The sequence below is a fragment of the Alligator mississippiensis genome, chromosome 1 (genome assembly GCF_030867095.1).
Source record: "Alligator mississippiensis isolate rAllMis1 chromosome 1, rAllMis1, whole genome shotgun sequence".
NCBI lineage: Eukaryota > Metazoa > Chordata > Crocodylia > Alligatoridae > Alligator > Alligator mississippiensis.
Genome location: NC_081824.1, coordinates 205889378 through 205915254, shown reverse-complemented (window position 1 = coordinate 205915254; position 25877 = coordinate 205889378). Strand labels below are relative to the sequence as shown.

The 25877-nt window shown below is 43.9% G+C and overlaps 1 long non-coding RNA gene across 1 annotated transcript; it reads left to right on the top strand.

Moving 5' to 3' along the window:
- The first annotated feature begins 3853 nt into the window (after positions 1-3853).
- On the top strand, positions 3854-25422 carry LOC109286465 (uncharacterized). Its single transcript, XR_002094503.2, has 3 exons — positions 3854-3974; positions 21273-21471; positions 24372-25422. It is a non-coding gene; the product is annotated as an uncharacterized LOC109286465 (long non-coding RNA).
- Positions 25423-25877: the final 455 nt, after the last annotated feature.

Genomic DNA, 25877 nt, shown 5'->3' with positions numbered 1-25877 from the left:
CCTCCTCCATTTATATCTTGCACCTGATTCCCTTTCCTGCAATATCAAACCCAAATGGTTTGTTTTCACATTTAGGGCCTGCCACAGCTTATTCCAATCAACTGCTATGCAGCCTCAAGCTTCTGCCCTCTGCTTCTGCTGCACCACCGATACCAGGCTTAGTTCCCATTTGTCAAGTTTTCCCACAGTTGCGCTTACTTGCTCCCATGGTGCAGCCATGAAGGGAAGGAGTGCCTTATAAAAACTTGCAAAACTATTACACTCAAATATCTCCTTAACATTCAGCTCTGCCTTAATACCCACAACACACTGCATAATGGCTAGGGAGCTGGTGACAATGCTCCTTATCAAACTGATCATAGTATGTTTATGTTACCATGTATTCCTAACAACAGGATGAAAACAAGATGATATTTTCTGTCCTCTATTTAGTGAGTGAGCTTTTTCATGGTATGGGCTGCCTTTGAATGTGTGTTCACACAGTTCTAAGAAACATGGGGCTGAGATCCTCTTTTAGGTACATCTACGCGAAACGTCAATTCAAATTAATAATAAGGGATTCACTAATCTGCTAAAATACTATCTTACAATAACACTACTGAGGTGTTCTGGGTGATTTAGTGTGGAGTATTTTGTGGGAACTCCCTTTTTTTAATAAAGATTATTGATATTTGGTTTTAATTTCAGAAAAAGTTCCCCAGGTATCAAACTGGTGGATACTGAACATGTTTCTGATGATAATGTGCTGTCATGTATTGTATTCTATGAAAACAGAGGAATTTTGTGTGCGTATGTGATACCTTCTTACAAAAATCTGTACTTCAGTTTTATTTGAAAAGTGAGGCGATGCTTCCAGGCTTTTCTAGCTAGTCCAGTCATATCAGTGCCTTTTCTATGCCACCCCTCACTGCAGTGTCTCAGCCCTTATTGTGAAAATAGATGCCTGAGGGTGTCTTTAATTTTGGCTGTGCCCGAATAAGCTGCAGGTGTACATGTGGGTCCATGTGCTACAGCAGGGTGGGAAATTATTTGGGCTGGAGAGCCACTTAAGGAGGTTCAGTGAGCTGTTGTGGGCTGGATGGGGGCAGATCTAGCATAGCAGGGGGGGAAACTGAGCCTATCCCAGGCAGATAGGATGAATCCTAGAAAGTTAGGGTTGGAAAGGACCTCAGGAGGTCAAAGCTGAAGTGGTGGGTGGACACAGAGCAGCATTCCAGAGTGGAACAGGTGGGTGGGACTGGGATTGCGGGGCAGTGAAAAGATGGGGTGGGAGCCATGGTCCACTCTCTGCATGTCTGTGACAGATGCTGGTTCCACAGGCAGGGCCACCTGGGGAGCAGATTGAGGCTCTATCCCAGCCCTGTGCTTCACTGCCTCACAATCCCACCCCTGGTCCCAGCCCCTGCCTGCCCATCCAGCTCCCAGATGCTGCTTCCTGCCAGCCCACAGCCCCCCATTCCCAAGCATGCCCTGACTGGGGGGGTCACGGGTCGGTCTCCATAGAGACACTGCCCGCCTGCCTGCCCTGTCTGGCGCCCCTGGCAGTGGGTGGCCTGGTAGGAGCAGCTGGGCAGAATGATTTGCCACTGCGGGGACTGCCAGGAAGCTGAGTCCAGCTACCACATTGACTCTGCCCTGCTGTGTGCCCAGGGAAGTGGCACTGCCCACTCGCACCATGGCCTGGGCTGCTGCAAATGCCACTCTAATATGCTGTCTGATTCCAGGGCTATAGTGCAATTAATCAGTTATCCTCAATTTGTAGTGAGGAAATGAATTCTACAGATTTTCTGTTGTTGTGGGAACAAAGCTTTTGTGCAAACAAAAGATTTCAAGGTCCTCAAGGAGAGAATTACAAATTGACAGCTCTCCTCTGGTGTTTTCTGCCACATAGTAGTAGTTAAGAAACAAAATACTGAGATGTATAATAGGATTGAGACCTTGACTTTTTTTTGGACTGGCTTTAAGATCTGAATTTAGGGGAGGTTGTGATTGTCAAACAGTGCATGAGTTTGCTGGCACTATATTTCTGGGAGACTTTGCCTTTTTATTTTAATGGAGCAGGTATAGCTGCTGAAAAGAAAATTCTCAGTCAATAAATATACAATAGTATCCAAGTTGCTCAAGGCCATATTTGGTACCATCTGACCAGGAGAATACTAATAAATGTATATTCTAAACTGAAATAAAACTTCATAAAATATGAATGAAAGCAGCCAAATCTCCAGAAGCTTTAAGCAGCAGAGGGAGCCAGATATCTTTTCATTAGTTACAAGCTGACATAATAAGGAGAGTTGATTAGGAGTTTAAAGTAAAGCATTGTTGGCAATTAGATCTTTGAACTGCAAGATGCTGAATATCTCTTGAGAGATGCTGAATGCTCCCATTTCCAGGGAGATCTAGGGCCCTGTTCAGCAAAGCATTCAATCACGTGCTTTAATTTAACCCTGTTCAGGGCAGCACTTAAAAAGAGCAGGTTTACCTTGCTTAAGCCCATTCAATTGAACATTAAGCACAGTCTTAAGAGATGTTCTCTGTACTAGGGATGCTTTTCTGAATCAGGGCCTGCTAGAGTTAGGAGCTTTTAGTAATTCTGAAGTCAGATCTTAATTTCCACCAATTGCAAACAGCTCTGTCTCTCACAGAGATAATATGAGTTAGGGTCAAACTCTCTGTAACAAACAGCATTTCCCTTCACATTTGTATGGCTTGGCTCATGTATCCTTCCTACAACCACCTCTTATTTGGCTGGCTGCTGGTAATGCTTGCCATTCTCTGGGTAGTATCACTAAGCCCTCATGCCCTGAGCTGGGAGAACTGTCTTCCATGCAATAGTTAAGAAAGAGCTCTTTGTTTGTAAACTTACCTTGAACACATTTCTTTCATTCCCCACCAGTTGAAGTATCCTCCCCCACGTAGGCCTGTGTATAATGTAATTGTGTGGTTGTGCAAAAATCCCCCCACACAATCTCTTTTTCTGTTAGTCTGTTGTGTAAACCCCTCCTTATGTTGCATGAATCAACAGAAGGCTGACATTTGCAGCTTTTGAGATTCTCTCTTAATTTTTCCTTCTTGGATCCTTCTGGCATTACCTGCTACCTTACTGCTGCCATTCAAAGAGCATAGTAGTAAGAAAGAGATCCTGCTGACAGAAAAATAGATATGAGCACCAGCTAGCCTACCCAGACCTCCTCTTAGGAGCTTGGGATGATTGCACAGCTCTGTCATGTGTGCACAGGTGAGCAATGCTGATGATTTGAGACTACTCAAGAATTAAGCAGGAGAGGAGATGGTGTAACCAACTGGAGGGGTGCGAAAGTAGAAGGACCAGTACTAGAAGTCACAGTATAAATTAGGACAGCTGAAAGTTTGAAAGAGGGCGTAGGGGCTTGTCAGACAATCTCTGTGTTGATATAAAACTGTGCAAATGTAGAGCTCTTTTGCAGTTGGTAGGACCTTGCAGAAAGGAACCCTTTGTGCCTGCCTGCACTGGTGTTTCTACCCATCTTCCTAAATCTCTATAAAATTTCTATACACTCTGCATGGAGTGTAAAGATAAATTGCTTTGTGAGAGCTTTTAATTTTACTTTTGAAAGTTTGTCCCTCATTGCCCTATGAGACATAGAATTCCATATGGGCTATGTCACTAGTGGTGTACTTTAATTTTAGGATGGGCTTCATACACGTAAGAAAAGAAGAAAATTTTTTCATGGTGTGGGCCTGGGCAGTACCGAACCTTTGAAACACAAAGGAGAGCCTCAGAGCCATGGTATCCTCATGTCCCAGGTTTTCTAATGAAGAGAGGCAACAGCTGTTTGGGAGCTCAGACTTCCATAAGATCCCTTCCCCCCAGGGCTCACAGGATGGAGGTAGGACAGCTGCACCTAATCATCAAAAAGCATATATAATGAAGCAGAGTGAAGAAGGTGGTTGTTGCTAGAAGGGGAACATTATCCTCCATTTCCTAAGGAAGTCCTGTAAGTGTATGCATCTTAGCTTATTTCACATGGTCAATGTTGCTGTTAAAGGTAGTTTGAGGAACTTAATTTTGTGTTGTTCTACAAATTAAATAACTAACTAGGTTCTTGCCCGAGAACAGCTTCTTAGCTTCTGCTGCTGCAACTCTGCCGCACACGAGGGTAGTGGCATTCAAAAGACGTATAGAATGGTATTTAAGACATATAATTTTGTGAATAATCCTTCTCAATTTGAGGACACCAGGCCAGGTAACCAGGCTTGGTGCAAGAATGATGGTATCTGTTAGTATAGAGTAGACTCCAACCCCTTCCCTCCCCACCCTCTGCCAAGCCGTGGAGCTGCCTGTGAAACAATTCCTGTGTACTGAGGTTTCCCGTGTTGTTTTCAGGCAATGCATTCCCCTCTGTAGAGAACAATCAGGTGCACAGAGATCTTGAACTACTCAACTCTGGTCCATTGAACTTGCTGGTAAAGTTTTTGATGAGGTTAGATCAAGAAGCAGCTGCACACAAGGCATAAAACTCCTGGAAGTCTTGAAAGCTTACTTTCTTCTCTGTACAGTTGAATTGCACAGCTTCCATTACATGCAGGGCTTCTTGCAAGTGAAGGGGGAAGGACAGGAGGCTTGTGAGTAACAATGACTTGCTTACAACTCTTAAAATGATTTTTCTTAAGCCACATACTCCATATTAAGCAGTGGGCTGGTCCTACTGACTTCACTGGACTGCTGATGCACTTAAAAACTTCTCTGGATCATGACCTGAAGGATGTGCAGCTGACACTTAAGCAACAAACTGCTGTGTCACCTAAGGGAAGCTCCTTGTGAATATTTCATGCTTGTTAGTGGTGACAGAGACAATAGTAGGTCTACAGCTTCCAAGTCTGGACTCTCTAGGCCTCTGAATGTGGGAAGCTGTAAGAGAAGAGGGACAGGGAACAGATCAGCCTGGATAGGCCTCTTCCATTTAGCATCTGGTCTGTGCCACTGAGATGTGGCTAGATGGACCTGTGGTCTGATCCCTATGGCATCTTTTATGTTCTTATGCCTTCTATACCTTATACATTTGTACAGCTCCCTGCTTTAATTTTTTTCTAGTATATAAAAACTAACAAAATCCATTCCAGAACGTGAGTGTATTTTGGCAACTCCAGTGTGATAACTGGGAGAATTCCTGCACATTCTTATTTATTTATTTTTGTCTTGTTTAGAAGAATTTGTCAATTATAAAAGTGCCGTCAGCAGACTCTTTTATTAAGCTAGCAACTGTCATACTAAGATGCAAGAGGGAGGTCACTTTTCAATTTACACTTCTGTGATACAGATCCAAATGAAATCTTTCCAGCAACCCGATGACTTGCGATGTTGCCTAATGAAGGGCATCTATGCGCAGCAGCCGCACAAATTATACCATACTAGATTAAGATGTAGCTATAAGCAAAAATCTGTGCAGGGAGCCAGAATGAAACACTTGGCATTTGCCAGGAAAAGGGGATAAAGAGATTGCTGTGGAGAGGGGGAAGCCCCACTTTTCTTTCTACCTTTGCCCTGGTTGTGTAGCCCAGTGCTTAGGGGAGCTGCATGCTGTAGGTCTCCAATCAATGCAGGCCAGTTAGAGGTTTAACTATAGCTGTTGAGTTGAGTTCTCACTCCTGCTGTAAAGATAAGTGTTTTTGGGCTCTGAAATAGGGTGACCATCTGTCCCTAATTGGGCAGGACAGTCCTGGAATGGGAACATCAAGTCCCAGTCCTAGGCTGCATGACTTCAGGACAGCACTTGTCCCAGGTTCACAATATTATACAGGGATCCAGACTTTCCATTCACTGCAGAAAATGGCATTATTCCAGCCTACAAGGGGCTGCTTGGGGCTACTGGGAATGGGATTTTGGGGGGGGGGGGGCACCATGAGCATGTGTGCCAGCCCACGTGCATGTGGCTGGGAATACGCCCAGGCAGGGGTGGAGCTGGGGGTGCTGCCCAGCCAAGATGGTGCAGGACGGAGCCATTGGTGGCTCTTTGTGGGCAGGGTGGCAGCTCCCTGCTGCTTTGTGTACCCTGCAGGAGGGGAAATGGGGGAGCATGTGCCCCCCCCCCCGATTTGTGTGTGGGGAGGGCTGCCCACTGTGGCCTTAGGGCGCCCCACCCTGCTGCCCTCCTTCTGGGAGCCCCACACTGGCCATGCCACTATGGCGAGGCACCCCCTGCCTGCCTGGCAGCAGGGGGGCCAGAGGTGGCATGGAGTTGTGCCCCCTGTTGCTGCTGGGTGGGCAGAGGGTGTGCAGCTGGCATTGGGCTCCTGGGGGAAAGGCAGTAGCATGGGAAGCCCTGAGCCCACAGCAGGCAGCTCACATCTACCTGTGCTCTGCTTGACTCTGATCCAGCCATGCCACTGGTAGAGAGGGCGGGGAGAGACAGGCATGTGTCCCGCCTTTCCATTTTGAGAAGGTAGTCACCTACTCCAGAAGTCTGGAAGTAGTGCAGAGGCCTCAAGCTGACCCCTCTGCACAAGGGTGAATTCTGTCTTATTTGTAAATAATTTCTTCTAATTTCATTTCACTTGCTTCACCTTAGTGGCATGTGGGTTACCTTCCAGGTAAATATGGTCTTAATTAGAAGTGGAAATGAGAGGTATAAAAATAATGTCTTATATTGGATGCAAAAGATGTTTGAACAGATTACAGGGAATGATCTTGTCTGTGGGTTCTCCATAATAGGTTATTTTAAATCAAATTTACCAGCTTTTCCTTAAATTTGAAACTGGAAACTTTGAACCTGCAATATATGGGGCAACTTGCCTTTTTTCCTTTGGAAAGGTTCCAATGTAATCACCTGCACAAGGACTCTTTATTACTAGGGCCCAGTCAGGCATGCCTTCTATATGTGAAACTCCTATGAGCTAGAGCATGGGCTTCTGAGCAAAAAAGGCATGAGGACAAAGCCTGCATCTCTGGCAACCCTGGGTCCTCTTAGAAAAGCATTTACTGACATGATTAAGTAATCATCAGGGATCTGGGTTTTCCATTCACCATGGAAAAATGCGGTAAAACCCAGATGTTCTTATTTTAAGGAGAAAAACCCAGATTTTCTCTTTTACAGGAGAAAAACGAGAAACAGTGGGTTTCCCCTTACAGGCTGGCAGAGTTCCAGCCTGCAAGGGGCTGCGGGGGCAGGAAGAGTGCGATCAGCAAGGGGCACCATGTGCATGTGCGCATGTACACATGCACATAGCTGCCAGGAAGCCTGGAGAGTAGCTCCCCAGGTAAGTCTGGTGGTGGTCATGGGGAAATTGAGGCCCCACTAGTGAGGGAGGGAGTTGGGTAGGGTGCGGGGCTGTCCAGCTCAGACACTACGTTGGGCTTGGGGCCCAGGCCCAGAATGCATGGCCATAGGGCCTGGGTGGAGAGTGGGATGGGACTGCAGGCAGTTCATCTGTGGGGTGGGGAGACCAGCTCCCCACTACTACGCGCTCTCCTTGGGGAACATGGGGGATACATCCCCCAGATTTTCGTGTGGGGCAGGGGTGGGCTGCCCACTACAGGCTTGGGGCTCCCTGCCCTGCTGCATTCCACTCTGGGGTCCATGCAGCCCAGCAGGTGGGACCTCACATGGCAGGACAGAGCAGGGTGGGGAAGCTCATTGCCATTGCTGGGAGCCCCATACAGCCATGGCAAGGCACCTCCTGCCCACTAGGCAGCATCAGGGGCAGTGGCACAAAGTTGTGCACCTCACTGCTGTTGGGTGGGCACGGGATGCCTTGCCATGGCAGCACAGGACTTGCAGTGGTGGCACCAAGCTTCCTCACTGGGTCCCACTCTGCCTTGCCATGCTGGGTCCTACCTGCTGGATCCCAGGGGGAGGGCAGCAGGGTGGAGAGCCCAAGCTGGCAGTAGGTAGCCCACACCAATCACCTCTGATGGGCTCCATGCCCATCCATGGTGGAGGAGGAGCTGGGCTCCATACTCTGCTCCGCCACAGCAGCTGCTGCCTCCTGTGGATGGCAGCTGGGACTTGGGCACTGCTGGGAGGGGAGGAGGCTGCAGACCCAGGTCCCTGGCTCTGTGGCCCTGGTAGCTGGGGCCCCCTCTGGCAGTGCTAGGGGGACTGTGGGTGGGGAGTGCGGGGCAATGGCATTGGTAGGTGCTGAGCAGCATATCGGGGCTGTTCAGCACCACAAGGCAGTGGGTGGAGGGCGGCCACAGCTGGACCCACATCTTTGTGAGTGAAGAGGGCAGGGGGAGCTCTGATTTTTTTCCATAATAAAAACCCCCAAATCTATAGGTATTTAGAATTTATTTTATTATAGTGATTGAGGCACTGGTAGGCTTCCAAATTTGCTTTAAAATTTTAAATATATATATGGTATTTCATTTTAATTGTGGAAAAATATGGATTTTAGGTGTCTTAATCGGAGAATTTGCAATTTTTAAACAGAGAAAACCAGGATCCCTGGCCATCATTCAGCAAAACTCTCATCCACAGGCTTATATTTAAACATGCTTTCTAATTGCAACAGGACTTACGTTTGTGAATGTACACTTGGATAAGTTAAAACACCTGCTTAAGAGTAGTAGTAATTTAAGTCCATGTTAGAATATTGAGCCTTATGAAATAATAAGTATAATGGAAAAGGGCCAGGCTACATGATCATTTTGGTCCCTTCTAGTCTTTAATCTATCAAAGACTTCTGTAGTTAAATTTCTAGACTGTATTTCAGCTCAAAAATATATCCTCCTGTATGATCTTTCCTGTTCGTGCTGGTGAGGTAGTTCAATGTAAAAAATTATTCATTTAAAAAAAAAAGAAAAACCCATGTAACTTAATGGGTTGAAATAGCTCTGACTGTAAGCAGACCATGTAACCACACACTGCAGTCACATAAGAATGCATCGACTCATTAATATTTCACAATGAAATATTAAAGCATTATGCCAGCCTTTTAATGTGCTTTGCTATGGAAAACAAACTGTAATAAGGCATTCTATGGAAAAGTATTAGTGCCAACTTTAATTTGAAATAAAATGCAAGTCTTTGTTAGTGGAAAAAAAGGGACTAAATAGAAAAAAGGAAGACAATTTTTTCTTTTCCTAGTTTTAACAGCTGTACTTGTATTTCAATCTGCTTTATATTCTGTGGAATGAAGCCATATAATTTATTTCTGTCTATTCACTCAGCTGACACTGTCAGATTTGGGCATCATAGGCAGGCTCATAAACCTGTAATTAGAAACCCAGAATAAAAAGAGCCAGGTTTTGAGAGCAACTGGCTTTCTTGGGGCTGTGGGTGCTCAGCAACTCTGAAAATAAAGGTGCCTTGCTGAGAAAGGAATGCCTTAACTGGGGATCAGTAATTAAAATCAGTGTGTGTGTGTGTGTGTGTGTGTGTAACTGTTTGCCATTGTGAATAAAGTTGCAGTCAGTCTCTCACCATGTGCTTAGGTGCCCACAGTAACTCTAGGTACTGAAGACTGAAAATTTTGTCTCTAGCATTTTGTAGGACGTGTGTGTGTGTGTGTGTGTGTGTGTGTGTGTGTGTGTGTGTGTGTGTGTGTGTGCATGAACATTTCCCCAGGGACAACTAGCAGTGGCACACAGAATCATAGAAAATGAGGGTTGGAAGGGACCTCAGGAGGTCATCTAGTTCAACCCCCTGCTTAAAGCGGGACCATCCCCAACTAGATCATCCCAGCCAAATCTTTGTCTAGCTGGGTTTTGAAAATCTCCAAGGACGGAGCTTTCACCACCTCTCTGGGTAACCTGTTCCAGTGTTTTACTCCTAGTGAGAAAATTCTTCCTAATATCTAACCAAAACTTCCCTTGCTGCAACTTGAGACCATTGCTCCTTGTTTTGTCATCTGCCACCACTGAGAACAGTCCAGCTTCTTCCTCTTTCAAACTTCCCTTCAGGTAGTTAAAGGCTGCTGCTATTAAGTCCTCTCTCAATCTCCGCTTCTCTAGACTATACAAGCCCAGTTCCCTCAGCCTCTCCTCAGAAGTCATGTTCCCCAGCCCCTTCACCATTTTTGTTGCCCTCTGCTGGACTCTCTAATGTGTGCGCACACACAGACGTGTTAATATCACCTTCCCTAGACCCTGTACATTGGAACTTTAACTATATACAGATTTATTGAAGTGCATATACATCAGATTTGTCCTGGCCTGGCTCCTTTTGGACAGAGGAAAACTGTGAGTAGTCTGCAGTTTCATCCACAGCACACCAGCTAGCTAACAATCCCCTTCAGTTAGAGAAGGGAGTGCATACCCGTGTACACCCAGGCTACACAGACCTTCCCTAGCAAGCTGGCCTGTTTACTGCTCATTGGCCCCAAAGGGTTCCTTCTCCCCCCCCGCTTCCTAATGCCAAGCTGAAAGGCTGTCCCCTCAAAAGAGGGCAGGGAGGCATGGAATGGCTTAGCAACTGGCCAGCAAACTGCTTACCCTGTTTGTTTGCAGCCCCTGGTCACCTGGGGAGTCTCCTGCTATATCCTGCTGGACCTGGACTGGCTCTGCCCCCTCGTTACAGCTTCTGGCAGGCCCAGGCAGCAATCACTCCCAGCTTTTTGGAGAACACCCCAAAGCACACAGCCCGAACAAACATTCAGCAAACCAAAGGCACAGGCAGCTGGATCACTTACCTTCCCTGGGCAGGATCTAGTGCCTGGCTTCTCTCTCTCTTGCTCCTCTTGCCCCTAGCAACTTGCCTGCAAACTGCTTAGCCTGTTTGCAGCCCCTGTTCACTGGCTCCCTTGTCTCTGGCTCATGTTTGTGCAGTTGCTAGTTATCCCTGGGGAATGCTCCTACATGCGTGCTCTGGCATATGATACATTACCCTGGGCAGGGGAGGCTGGGGCCAGCACCTGGGCTGGCCCCAGCAGTTTTACCTGGGACCCTCCTGGGGCTGTGGTGGCAGTGATCCAGGCATGCAGAGCCTGGCTGGCAGCTGGAGTGTGACTTTGGCCAGCCGGGCTCTGGTTTTGGTTGGTGCATGCTGCTGCCACATGTGCTGCGCTGCTTTTTTAGATACTGGAATTTCCTAGTATGTAATTTTGCCACTGTTGCAAATATGCAGTGTGGTGAACCAATTCATGTGCACCGTGCGTATTTTACAGTGCCTCAAAAGCCTTTGAGGTGCTGCAAAGCACACATTCCCACTTGTGGGGAGGTGGCCAAGGTGTGGTAAAGCAAAGCAAGTACTTGCAATAAAACCATCTTTTCTTGTAAGTAAAACCTCATTCAACTTGGGTTCCCTATTGTATCAGGCACTGCACAAGAGGGCAGAACTTGTAAAGTGTGATCTAGTATGTAGGTGGTGACTGGCCTGCTGGGGAACTTGGACAAGTCGCATATCCTTCTGTCCCACAATTTCACCATCTGGGAAATGGGTGTAGTAAAACTGCTCTCTTGTAAAGTGCTTTGCAACCTAGTGATGAAAAGATGGGACACCTGAGAGCCTAGGCATCATCATTATTTTATACTTGGGAAATTGCAATCTGAAAACAGGAAGGGGAAGAGAGGTGTGATTCCATACACAGAGCAGCTAAGTGGCACAGCCAGAATAGGAATTCAGATTTTTTTGAGGTGTAGGTGAGTGCCTGATTCACTTCATCACACTGCTTCAACAATTGTTCAGACTGCTAATAGGGCCCAGTCTATTGACTGCTGTTCCTACTCCTGACGGATTCAGGGTCCCCTCACGCTTCCCTTCTCTGACTGTATTAGTTGTATCCCTCAGGCCTGCCTCATTGACTTCCTTGAACATAAGGAAAAGGAACTCATGCTCCTGAGTTTAGTCTTTGTCCTGGATTTAGTAAAAGGCTGATCACCAGTTTCTTCCCATCATATTTGCAGTTAGCTCTGGGTAGGGAATGGTTTTCCTGACCCATGAAGTTTTCCGATTCCCTTTTAGGCTGAACCCAAGGCCTTTAGAAACGTATTGCTTTCTTTTTGTGAAGCACTCCCCCCTCCCCACTTGTGGCAAAACTGCAAAGTGGTCAAGGCACTCCTCTGGGATGTGCTAATTGATGTTCAAGTCCCTAGTTTGAAGTAGGAGAACTGGAACATGGCTGTCGTGGGGTGAAGTGTGAAATAGTCTGTCTGTTTCTCACCTCCCACTGAAACCAGTCCCTGAGGGAAGGGTTATCAGCCAGGGCTTGTCTGTGCAGAAAGCTCCATATTTGTCAAGCTGTCACTTGCTGATTTTTTTTTTTTTTATTTTTTATTTTTTTTGGGGGGGGGACACTGTAGAGAAACTCCTACCACCCTCTCCTTGCAGTTGCCTCAGCTCTGTCAAAGGCAGCCAAAGCCTTTCTGCTGTTGCTCTTGCTAATGAATAGGGAACCTAGTTTTCCATGGGGGGGAAAAAGTGGAAAATTCTTTTAAAAAACACATCTGCTTTTTTTTTTTTTTTTTTCTTCCCACCACCTACTGAAAGTGCAAAAGCATCTTGTGGCGAGCGGTGCCATTTCTGCACTCTCTCACTCTTTCCACGTCTTTTACCCCTGTCTCTGCTGGCTGCTGACTGACCCAGAGGAAAATACTATGGCAGAAATAAGAGAGAGAGATGGCGCTGCTTGCTGCGCTTTCGCTAGGGCCTGGAAAAACGTGGGTTCTGTGGCAAAACTAACGAGCAGTGGAGTTGGAGCGTGTTATTTTCAAAAGACCAAGGAGTTACATTTTTATAAAACAAAGCTTGCATATTCGGAGAGCCTTCTTAGCCTACCGCTCTGCTGTTCCCTCCTGCACTCCTGGGGCCAATGTAACACCTTATACATAACACTCTTAAAAGTATCCACACAGGAGAGCTACCACAGGTGCCTTGGACTGCTTCTTCCCTCACCAGGAGGATTTTCTTGTGGGGCACTCCAGTTCCTGTTCAGCCGCTGGCTTTCTCCCCTCTCTCCTTTCAGGGACATGCTTTCTCATGAGGGATTCCCCTTGAGTAGCTCACAGGCTCAGCTAAACCGAGAGCCTTCTAGCTCCAACGTATTTTGAACCTCAGGCCCATGGACAGATCTCACGAACCTTGTGTAGTCCCTAGAAAAAAGTGCCATTTCATAGGGGGTGCACTGCCACCCTCGGGGGTGCACGTGCACCCCCCATGCATCACCAACTACTTCACTTATAAATGCTGGGCACCAGCGCTTGCCCATCATCCTGAGCACCCCACCCTTGACCAGCAAAAGATGAGTTGTGGGATGAAGTCCTGGCCCTGCTGAAGTTAATGGGAGTTTTGTCATGGACTTGTGCGGGGCCAGGATATTGCTTGCACTGCCCAGGAAAAGCTCTAAGGGACAACAAGACCAGATTTGGAGGAAGCTATCTCTAATGGCCACAAGAATACCCAGAATAACAAAATACATTGTAGGCTCAGTGAACAGGACAGAACTGAGGGCAGCGCAGCACAAACCTTTTCTTGGCCCTGCTGAACTTGTTCGAGGGATCAAGAAACATGGGAAACAGGATGCTGTCACAGGAGCAGAGGCTTCTCGTTAAGAGAATGTGGCAGGAAGCGTACCCTCGAGGCTGAGCAGGCTCTGCTGCCTTAAAGGTCAAACTTTGTGATATAGCTAGTTAGGGTGGATAAAGTCCAGCTACAACCCACTGACTTCCCCTCCAGCTCAGATCCTGACCTCTGTCAGTCAGCTATTGAGGAAAGCAAAAAGGGACATCAGTTAACAGATGGCTGAAACAGCAACCTCCAAGCAGCCAAGAAAAAAACTGAGAGGCCAAGTTCCTGACGGCAAAAAGAAATGTTTCAGAGTTCCTCCTCGCCAGCTCACCCATGAGTCGAAACTACCTCGCTGCTTCCAGCTCTTGGTGGAATTAAACTGTTTCTACTCTCTACTGTATAAGTGGGGGACAAATTGTCAGGCAATTGTGTGAGAGGAGAACACAGTCCTATTATTATTTCCTCCTTTTTCTTTCTCTAAAAACAATGTTCAGTATATTTGTCATACATGCTCACGTTATGCACACATATCCACACTTGCATCACATATACAAAAAGCCTTGGTGTGTATCTTTGGAGAAAACATCCTCCTTGTTTTATGCAGCAAGGGGATGGACAGGAGTGGGGAGAACTCACCTCAGACCCACAAGCCAAATGTACTACCGTTACACCCCCCCTTCCGCACCGGCTCTAAAAATGGGACCTCAGGTCAGAATGCAAAACTCAAGAGAGTTTGTTTGGCAAATCATGCTTCCTACGTTAATTCAATCTGCCCGAAATCTCCTTGCTTTACCCCTCTCCTCCCCACACAGATTTTTATGTTGCTATAAACTGAGCAACCTCAGTGGAGTTACTGGGATGAGTGAGAAGAGAGTTAAGCTATTCCAGTCTGTGGAATTTTACATTTTTTCTTTCTTTCCTTTTTTGTGGGGGACTGTTTTATGTCTCTTTACGGGGGCCAGAACGTTGTAAGCCGGATGCCTAAAATTAGTTTGCTGAATAAAAACAGGCCAAGTTTTTCAAAGGGACTGAGTACAAAAATTCAAACCTTGTTTGGGATCTCTTGCGCTTGGCACTTTTGGAAATTCACCCTCCTGGATTTTAAGGGTTAGTAGCCAAACCTTGGACCAGATTTCTGAAGATTTTGCACAGTCCCAGCTCTATAAATAGAAAAAGGCTCTTTGCATTGTATATCTATTAAATATTGGACACCATTCCCCAATCCCAGGAGATTCAAAACCCAGATCTGAAAGTTCCACCTTTGGCTCAAATCTAATATTAATTCATGTCTCTTACATTTTTCCATTTTTCCCCAGTTGTGGTGGGGGGAATATTAATTTTTTTTTTTTCAGGCATTTTAGTGCGTCTTTTTTCCTGTGCATTGATCTGGTTCAAAATCATTAGGGGATACCAGTTAAGTCCTATTTATAGGCATGCTTGTGTCAGCTTTACACACAAACAACTGCTCTACTTTCCAACACCTGACGCTACTTAAAAAGCAAGAAGAAACCTGCAAATGAAACCTATCATTTTTGTTTTATTTCAATACACCAAATGTCCGTGTTATGCAGTTCTACCAAGAGTTATGTTCTGCAGCAAATTCAGAACAGAATTTATTTCTTGGGGTCAGGTGAAATTATATTTTGGATTAATACAGTGATAGTTTTTAAAGGAATCATGGGTCTTGTTCCTTCTGAATTTTAATAGGATTTAGTCTGCAAACTCCCATGTACAGCTTTTTTTTTTTTTTTTTAATGGTTGTATTTTCAAGGACAAACAAATGGGAATTAGGTGCCTATGTGCCTTTGAAAATCAGCTCTACAAGCAATTAGTAAAACAAAGCCCTTTATAGAATGCTTTTCATCAGTAGATCCCCATGGCTAAGTACAGCCATTCAGAAAGCCAAAGGCAGAATTGATCTAAGTTATGAGGTTTTCTGTAAGCGGCATAGTTTATATCGGCAGTGAACAGAACACGTATCCCCCCCCTTTGGTGGTGGAGAGGAGGGAGACACAAATCTTAGACCATGTTCTGCCATTTTTAAACCAGTTGGTGCGCCAAACATCTGTTCTGTTATGGGTATAGACCAGTTTCCAATCACTTACACCTGTAGAAGTGTAATGTCTGTACCTGGCCTAAGCTTCCTAAAAGAGTTCAGTAACATTATCCTCATCTTGCAGATGGAGAAACTGATGTGAAAAGTGGTGAAGTGATTGCATAATTCCACACACACAATGAGTTTTTTTGAATGTGTAAATAGCCAGAAATGTTGTCCAGGGAAAACTGGTGTGTTCAAATACCGAACCTGTATGTACAGTTGTGGCAATTTAGCAAGCAAATCAGTGGTACGATCCTGGAAGTTCTCTGTTCATGAAATGGCTACCAGTTTTATTGTAGATATCTGCAAGTGGCAAGACTGGGTTCTAAATGTTCAATTGATCTAATATTTTTTCAGGCACAGTTATTTACCTGGGTTTTTGAAAGTTGGACTTTAAGGTTTCATTTAATGCTTGTTTGGATTAAAATCTGCTCCTATGGTGGCAATGTTAGGTGGGGAAATAATTAAATAAAATTTGCATATTTATGGAATAACTGTCTTCAACATGTGTTGGGAGGAGAGGGGTTTATTTTCCTCTCCCTTGAACACTGAAGATTTCAAGGAATGCTCCATCCCATGCATAGACCTTGCTCCTGCGGTTAGAACCGCACAGGTAGGCTCTTGAGCTTGTGAAGAACTCTCTCGGGTCCAATCGTGTTTCCACTGCAAGAATATGTGGGGATTTGACCTAACGTTATTAATGTCGGTGGAAGCAGACTGTGCCAGACTGGAGCACTCTTGATACCATTTCTTTATCTTGAGTTGCCTCTTTGATTCGTGTTGATTGAGCTTTGTTCTGTCACGGGAACAACTTTGAACCCTTATAAACACAGGAACCATTGGTTCTGTAAATTTCTCTTAACTGTTATGTTATCTTTGACACTTAAACAACCTACTTATAAAAGAGCAAACCTTCCATTCTCTGAACTTGGATGGAGAGTGCCTAAAAATATGTGGAATGATTCACCACTGAGTAATTTCAAATGTACCTGGGAACAACACCATTAAATCCACTGAGTTACACCTCCGTGTAATTTCCTGGTTAATATGGGCCCCTAAAATGCAAATCATTTGTGTGGGAGGGAAAGACTGTACCTTTAAGGTCTGGCTCTTTGGCATTGAGTTCTCTTGCCACTGTAGGAGCATTTATTTTATATTGTAGCTCTTAGTGCTTTTCATTGGTGGATCTCAAAGCACTTTACAAAAAGTGCTTATACAGAGAACTAATATTGATTTGAATAGAAGCCCTGCATTTGAAACTAATTTCAAGCATGCCAAATGTGACAAGAGATCAGAGTTACTTTGCTATTGGTATAAATTTTTCATTGGCTAGTATTAGCCCATAGTGTTTTTTAAATTGATCTTAAGAATGAAATGCATAAACATTTCATACAACCCATGGCCACATACTACTTTGGTATTACTAATTTATTATGGTTTTCATTTTGTGTGAATAAAGGCAACCTTTCATTGGATTTAATGCATAAGTAGCTTGTAAGTAGACAGGTCTATTGTTTGTATGAATGTAGATATTTGTATATTTTTAATAATTTGTCTTCATAAATCTTGTGAACCACCACCTTTTTTCCCCAACAAGAATATGTATACTTAAAGCTCACTGTAGATTGTCTTAAAACTGCTAGGTAGACAAATGAGGATTTTACCATTTAATTCTATAGAAGATGCCCCTCAAACATAATTAAATCTGATCTCTCCTACTTGCAGCCAAATGAATAATTCATGGGGTTTAGGCATAATCAGGTTACGTGCTTTGTGAAATTCTCAGATGATGAGCAAAGGTTAATTTTTTTTATTAAAAAATGCTCAGATGGTTCTATCTCCAGTATGAAAATGCAGGTTGCCTAGGATACCATATTAAAGGGGCAGAAAGGTTCAGAATGTGTATACATCCTCTTTACATGCAGTCAAATACATCCTAGTATTTATTTAATACAATATACATATAGATTTGTGTCTATTTTAACTCTTTTCTCTTTTCTTCCCAAAACAAAACAGTAAAAAGGATGAAAGAATAAAGAAGGTGAAAAACAGCAGACTCCTAGGTTGACATAATAAGGAGAGGGGGGAAAATATATAAGATTGGGAAAAAGAAATGGATGCCTTGTAGGTTTTGAGAAACCTGACATAGCTAAAGAGGAATTACACTGATCAGTTACCACATATGCGTGTTATGCATAAGGGTTACAAGGTCTGATGTCAATTTGTTTTTACTGTGTGCAGTAAAATACCAGCCAGATGCTTTCAAAATGTTGGCATTTATTCTACCTTTTTATTGCAGTCTTTTCTCCGAAGCTGCCAGATCTCACAGTTCATTACAGCAGCTCTCCCTATGTGGTGGTACAGCAGCCCTCCATCCCTGTACAATCTTTCCTTTGGCTTTTTTCTTCAACCACCAGCAAGTGCTACAGGCACAGATTCTCAGCTGGACTAAAACATGGGGCAAATTCTCTCATCCTAGTTGGCCATTTGGGAACTCACCTTGGTGTGAGGAAGCTCTAATCTGGTAATCTGGGATAAAACCGGTGTAGCAGCTCCTAATTGTCTCTGTATCCTGCCATAAAGAGTGTGCGTGGGGGGATGGGAAGAGGAGGTGTGAGCTGGCAATAGATTAGGGAATCTCTGAGTTAGTATATTATTCTTTAGGGTCTATAATTATATGGGCTAAGGCAGAGTTCCAAGCTACTCTTACCTGAGTCCCAGACCGAATAGTTTAACTACCCATCCCCTTCTTCTAGTAGGAAGTTGAATTTAGCCCAGATTCTCACTTTGGCATATTGCCTGCCTGCCTGCCATTGCATTACGGCCATTTTAAAAATTGGATTCTTTGTTTACTTTAGAAAGCGTCTGGGGCTGAAGTTTGTTTGGAAAGATGCAAAATGCAGGTGACTGCAGCACAAATTTGAATGTGATTGATATTTCCAGGAAGAAAATTCTCTTTTGGGGAAACTCTCTCCAGTATCCCCCTACACAAGAATACTTGCACAAGCTTTTTGCAAGTAACCAAGTGATATAGGAGGGCTAGTCCCATTGGAAAAATCCATGGGGTTTGTGCTCTAAATTTAAGATGGCTCTTCACCTTTAAGATGAAACTGCTCTAATTTAATATGATTGGTTAATCACTTGAGACCTCCAACTGTGGTCAATGGGAATTGTCATTAAGTTAAATGGGACCAGCTGGGGGCTGTGAACAGTTACTGTTTAATAATCTATAAACTTCATGTAAAACAATTTGAACTAAGGACAGGAAAATCCCAAGGCTCTGAATTTACAATGGAGCTATGCAGGTGAATGGCTGCATCCACAGGGATCTGCCTTGGGAGGGATGCCTGCAGAGCTGGGGCCCAATTCAGCAAGGGGCAGGGGTTGGGGGGCGGGGGGAAGCACTGGTTGGGCCTCTTAGTTGTCCCCTGTTGTTAAATTTATATTTGATCCAATTGATCTCCCTCACTCATGGCACTGGCATGCTCATGGTCTCTGAGGAAATTAAATGGCATTTCCCAGACATAGCATGGGGGATCTTTTGTTCTTCTTGTCATTTCTTGCTCTGGGACCTGTTAGGCACCACACATTCAGTGCTCTTTATCTGGATCACAGATGACTTGAGAAATTCTATCATCTATAACAGCATGTCTTGCTGTGTATTATTGCTTACATATTTCACAGCTACGGCCAAAATCTATCAACTAGTGAAAAACAAAGGTTTATTTCCTAGCTATGATGTTACTAAGTTGAAAAAAGTAATATTAGCTAAAAGGATTGCAGTCTGAAAATGGACTAAAGCAATTTGTTTTCTGATTGACTGAGTCATCTGTTATCGCAGTCCTGCAGTACCACCACACAACTGTCTCAAAATCAAATTCTAAGTATGAAAAAGAAAGTTAAAGCCATTTTTGCTATAATAGCAAGTTACTAATAAACTATAAGAATAATGGCAGGATGACATTTTGCATAGAAAATATTTTTTCCAACAGACATTCAGACATATAAAAGGCGATACAAGGAAACTATGGAAAATATTACATTCGCATCAAAGGGTCCTAAAACATTATATAAATTTTATGCTTTGTTCGTGTGTTCACTATAATGCTATTAGAATCTCTCGATTTATTTGAACCATCTTCTTTCTTTCCCCAGTGGGTTAGATATGGGGAACTGAATACATTCTCGCATATAAATGTTGTATATCATATATAATACACCTCACCTCAAAAGATATATATCTATATATAGATATAGATCTATACCTATTGAGTTGTACTAGGATTATCTTAGGAAACTAGTGAAGGAAGCCCAAACCGTCTACAGGCAGCCTGAGCTAAAAAGTCATATTGGTTGAATGGGATAAGTAGTGTGGCCCCACTGGTAATCGTCCCTTCTTTCTTTCATCACGGCCTCGATACAGCAGAAGCCTGAAACATGACTGCGCTTTCTGCAGAGATGCAACCATTACTAGCACCGCTAAAACAGTTTAAAAAGTTTAAAGTCATTCATAGTATAGAAAGGGAACAGTCTTAGGAAATGAGGTGATTGCTTAAGCTGCTCAGACGGTGAGGGTTCATCCGAAGTTTTAGAATTTGGGTTTAAGCATGCTCTAGCATTTGCAAGTTGTTTTCATGAGATTGGTAAAACTTTCAAAAGTTCCTAAATCACTTTAAAATGAATCTTGTTTCACTAAGTCTGCTTTAAAATTTCTTACATTCCAGCTTCACCTAGCACAAAGTTCACAAGAGTTACTTACTGATCTCTCAAAGTTTCTATTGCCCCTTGGGCTGAATAGAAATTCCAGCTGCATCAAAAGTGAAAACCATCCCTTTCCTATTTTACTTCAGCCCCAAAGTAAGCTATAGATGCTGGTTTGGATCAGAGTATTTGGATTTGTTTCCTCATGTAGGAAATAAAATTCCAACTTTGAATGGTGTCTAATATTTAAAGCTTTTTTTTTTTTTTTAGCAGTTTCAAGTGGAGCTTTAAAGATGGCTAAGGGGCCTTTTAAAACAACTATATGATTTGCAGAATTCCCACAAGGAATAGGGAAGAATAGCAAAAATTGTAAGCAAAGATGCAATACTATATAACCAGTGGACACTTATACTGCATCCCAGTGTCACTCAATAAAGTGACATCTGGGATTACATACATGGTAAAATCTAGATGGCTCAAGCTAAAAACATCATATGCAAGGCAGGCAAACCCCCAAAGACAGCTCATGGAGAATCTCTAGCTGGAGATCCATAAAAATCAGGTAAGTAAAAATAAGCATGGGGAAGTTAGTGATCAGGGCAATATCATGTGGTAAAGCATACCTCATAAAATTATAGAGACAATGTTGGCACATGATCCTGGGTCTGTTGGGGCATGCTACTGCGGAGGTGACTTGTCCCTCTAGATGAGTCATAGATGCAATCCCTGTTATTTCCATGCAGGAACGAGCAAGAAGTTCACACGGGACATGAACACTACTTCTGTTACCCTGTTAAAACTTTGATTTTTCTGGTCCTCTTTAGGCTTGAAGTGTTCTCCCCATTGATGTGGGGGCACAGGGGGAGGGTAAACTTTGGCTCTTCCATGTAAGGTCTCCCTTGTTGCCAGGCCACTGTTTCTGTTTTAGGGCTTAGTAGTTCTCAGAGCTCTTCATTGGATTCAAGTTTTCCTCTAGTCCTCCTTCTTAACTACTTCTGCAGCTCTTGATGCTGCCTTTTTCCTTAGTTCAAGGGCTTCTTCATTTTTCTCTCTAGCATTGTAACCAACCCGTGCTTTGGCCCAGGATTGTCTACTTGTTCCCCTTGAGGAGATTTGCCAGAAGATGTAGAAGAGACCTTACTACACACCACGTGTTAGCTACAACACAACTGGCAAAATGGCTTTTTGAATCGTTGTTCTTTCAGAAGTATTTCCTGTGCCTTCATACTCCAGGCTTTCATCTCAGGCCTTAAGGTAATTTCTGTGTCCTCTCTTTTCTGGACTCTCCCAAGCCTCTTTGGGCAAAATACCACTGAGACTCTTTTCCTCATGCTTAATCGCTGTGTAGCAGTTTCTCTGTAGCTGCCCAGTGTGGTGTGTGACATTTTATGCACCTTTATGTAACTAACTTGCATGTGAATACAAAGCAAGTTGTAGTGCACACAACCTGCTTTAAGCACACCTGGGGCTAAGGTTCTCCAGGGTTGTGGGGGTGATCTGACTTCCTGCCTCTTGGGCAGGGGGCCGGACCTTATGATTTCACGAGAGACCTTAGAGCTGGAAGGGACATGAATCTATGAAGCACAGCTGGATTGGAGAGTCTGGACAGCTGGCTTGGCAGCTACTACTGGTGCTATTGGCAATGTCATAGTGCAGTTCCTGAGATAAGATTTGCTTGAGGCAAGGCAGAGGGAAAGGGTAAAAGATACTGGGACTTGTGGTACAGAGCACAGTTCAAGGGGCAGCTAAGGTGCAGCTGGCTGGGCCAAGAGGTGGCAGAATACACAAGCCCAGGACCTTTGCATATGTCAGCCAACACATGAGTATGAGCTAAAGTCTTGACTAGAATTCAGAGAACAAGAATAAGGGTTGCAGAGGCTTGATCTCTTGGTATGAGTTTAACCATTGGGTGAACACTTCACGCTGCTCCCTCCACTTGCTGGCCTAGAACTGATCTTAGAATCCTTGTCTCGCCATTTGAGTGGTGTGAGCAAATAGCTGTGCATCCCTCTGGCGATGTGTCATTGGAGAAATGTGTGCTGGACAAAACTACTATAAAGTGGATCGATAACTGGCTCAATACCTGCAAGTGAAGGGTAATTGTTAATGGGCCCGTGTCAGAATGGCAGGAGGTTTCAAGTGGAATTGCACAGGAGTCTGTCCTGGGCCCAGTGCTGTTCAGTATGTTTATTAACGATTTGGATGCTGGCACAGAAGGCTTCTTGAGCAAGTTTGCAGATGACATGGAACTGAGAAAGACTGTGAATACATTGGAGGATGTGAGCACAATTCAGAAGGACCTTGACAGATTGGAAAGTTGGGCTAGAGCGAACAGCGTGAAATTCAGTGCAGACAAATGCAAAGTGCGAAACCTTTGGAAGAATAATAAAAAATACAGATATAAAATGGGTGACACCTTGCTGGATGGCAGTATTATGGAAAAGCATTTGGGAGTCTTGGTAGACCACAGACTCAATATGAGTCTGCAATGTGATGCAGCCGCACAAAAGGCGAATGTGATTTTTGGGATGCATCAATAGAAGCATTAGGTGCAAGACCCAGGAGGTGATAGTGCATCTCTACTTGACACTGGTTAGACTTCACCTGAAGTATTGTGTGCAGTTTTGGGCTCCACATTTTAAAAAGGATGTGGAGAAGTTAGAGAGGGTCCAGAGGCAGGCAAGAAGGACACTAAAGGTTTGGAAAGCAAGTCATATGGGGAGACTGAAGGAGCTAGGCATGTTCAACTTGCAGAAAAGGCGCTTAAAAGGGGACATGACTGTAGTTTGTAGATACTTGAAGGGCTGCCATAAAGAAGAGAGAAAGCACCTTTTCTCTCTGGCTGCAGAGAGGAGGACATGGATCAATGACTTTAAGTTGCAGGAAAGTAAGTTTAGATTGGATATCAGGAATACATTCTTCACTGTTTGCCATCTTCCATAGTAGGGGGGAAGGGGGAGTAGGGGGAGGGCATGACCCTCTTCCTGGGATCTCTTGAGCTTATATTAACAACCTTTTATAGAAGCAGGAAATTGGCTGCCATGGTTCCCCTGTTTTTACCTGTGGCAGACTAGGGTGTTATTTCTGTGTTGTCAGGGTTGACACTAGTCTTATGAGAGTTAGATTATAGAATGGTTTGGATGGGGATGATCCTGCCTCAGGATCTAGATGGGTCTTTGACCTCTGGAGGTCTCTTCTAGCCCAACTTCTCTATGGTTCTGTCCTTCTCTTTTGTGGATAGACTATACCGGTGGTGCTCAACATGTGGGCCTTGAAGGCCAGATGAGTGGCAGGTGCCAGTCCATAGGGTCATTGCCTGAATCAGGTCCCACATGTCTGGTTTGGGTCCTGCACTGCTTGAACCAGGCCCTGCTACCAGGATCTGGCCTCATGCTACCCTTTCTGGCAGGTCCAATCTAGCATGTGGAGGCCATGCTATCCAGCTTCCCTTGAGTCTGGAACTTTGGCACTTAACACTGCCACCGCTTCCCTGCCACCAAATTTTTGGACCTGTGGGGAGCCTGGCGGCCAGAGGATATGGTTGCACAGGCTGGGGGCTGAGGACCCCTGGACTACATAAGTAACTTAAACTAACATCTATTACTGCCACCTGCTGCTCAAATGGCAGAGCTTTACGTTGTGGTTGTAGACAAGTGATTCTCAACCTTGTTAGACTCAAGGCACTCTTTGGAAAGTGCCAGCTCTTAGTTTTCACTATGGAAAAATAATAGAGCAATTTTTCTGTTGCAAAGAACTCAGAAAGACCATAACAGGTCAGAATGTTTTTGACATTAGAGATTCCTGTTGAAATCTCTAATGAATTGGAATTACACACTTAACAGCGCTGACATTGCCTCAGCACCCTGGCTGAGAAGTGCTGAGCTACAAGTATGAACACTGATGATGATCCAAGTTGGAGTGGCAGGGGGAGGGTCTATATGGTTCCTTGTGATTGAATTGCTGGGGGAGGGCCATTTTTTAAAGTTAAGAAATTGCACTGAAATAAAAAATTATATTAACAAAATATTACAAGGTTGAAAGTCTAGCACTGAAAAGTTAGAAGATTCCATAAACCCATACAATCTTAATTTAGCCACTTTGTATGTATGTTTTATGATGGTCTTGCTTACAGCATAACCCACTGCTTTCTATAGGACCCCCTGTCTCACTCGGTTCATAGGCTGGACCTGTTTGGGGGAGCGAGTCCAAGGTGTTTTACAGAAGCTGGAAGGTGTTTAATGGATGGGGTACGGGACTGCTGGAAAACAAAGGATGGTTCTGTGGTTAAGAAAATTGAATGCCAGCAAGAAGAACTGTTTCTGCCATGGAGTTCATATACAATGCTGGGCAAGTCACTTGCATCCAGCTTTTCATACGTGATCCCTAACAGTGTTCCTCACTTTCATGATGTCTAGTATGCAGCTCCTAAATCTAGATTTGTAGAGAGATCACAATTGCAGGGGAAGATGAATGGACCTATACTTTGAATGAAAATGTGGAAAAGCCTGAAGTCTCAATTTGCACACCCAAAATTAGTGGACAATTTTGACTTAAATCTCTGTGCCCTAGTTTCTTAGACATAAAATTGGAATAAATGCCACCACCTGCTTTCAGAGGAACGTGAAAAATGTATGAATGTTTATGGAATACTTGGTTATTATGTTGGGAGCCCCCTAGAAATGCTCCGGAAGAAATTAATAGTTTTGGATATAATGAAAAAATTGAAACATAATAGAACAAGCCTGGAATCAGTGACTGAATGAGGAGGATAAAAAGATACTTTGCATAACTAGCTGCTCACTTAATGATGAGACAAAGGTCTTGTACTAATGTGTGCCCAGTAGCAGAGTGGGTCATCATACACATGACCAAAGGGGTCCAACCAAAGTTGCACAAGCAACTTGAATTCCAGCACTTCCTAACTTTTGTGGACCTGGTTTTTCAACCTTAATAGTCTTTACTGGCAAAACCCCCTCTTCTCAGGAAGAACAGTAGTTGTGGCATGATTTTCAGATGCATTAATTGAAAAGTTAAACGTGTAGTTTACTTCTTTTTTCCAACTAAAAAGTTTGTTTGTGGAAGCGTCGATGGTTTTCCAGCTTGACCATAATCATCAAACTCCCTAGGTGAGATTGTATAAAGAAAAACCCCCAAAACAACCAGAGATCTTTCTTTTCCCTAGACTGAGCTTTTTTTTTTTTTTTTTATATAAAAGAGAAAAATATAATGCTGCTCTCCAGGAGGAAGCTAAAATGATATCCCCTGCCTGTATGCTCATTTGTAGTGCATTTCTACTCATTTAAAAGCTTAGGATAATGCAAGGGAGAAATTCTTTGAGGCTTTAAATTCTTTCAGCTGACATGACCACAGCATAAGATTGTGCTAACTGATGACATGATATTTTTATCTGAACTAATTTCTACCTTTTGTTCGAAGAATTAGGCTAATGTTATTTAATGTGCAACTAATTGGAAATAAAGTTTTGATCCTCCAGCCCATCCTACTGTTTCCCTTCTAGTGTAGAAAGCAATGACAGAGTACATGCCAGGCAGTAAATGATTTCTCTCAGTGCTTTGGGATACCTGACAGGCTAAAGTATTCTTTAAATTATTTATTACAACCACAAGGCTGTGCTAGAAGAAGGATTCAGTTAACTACAA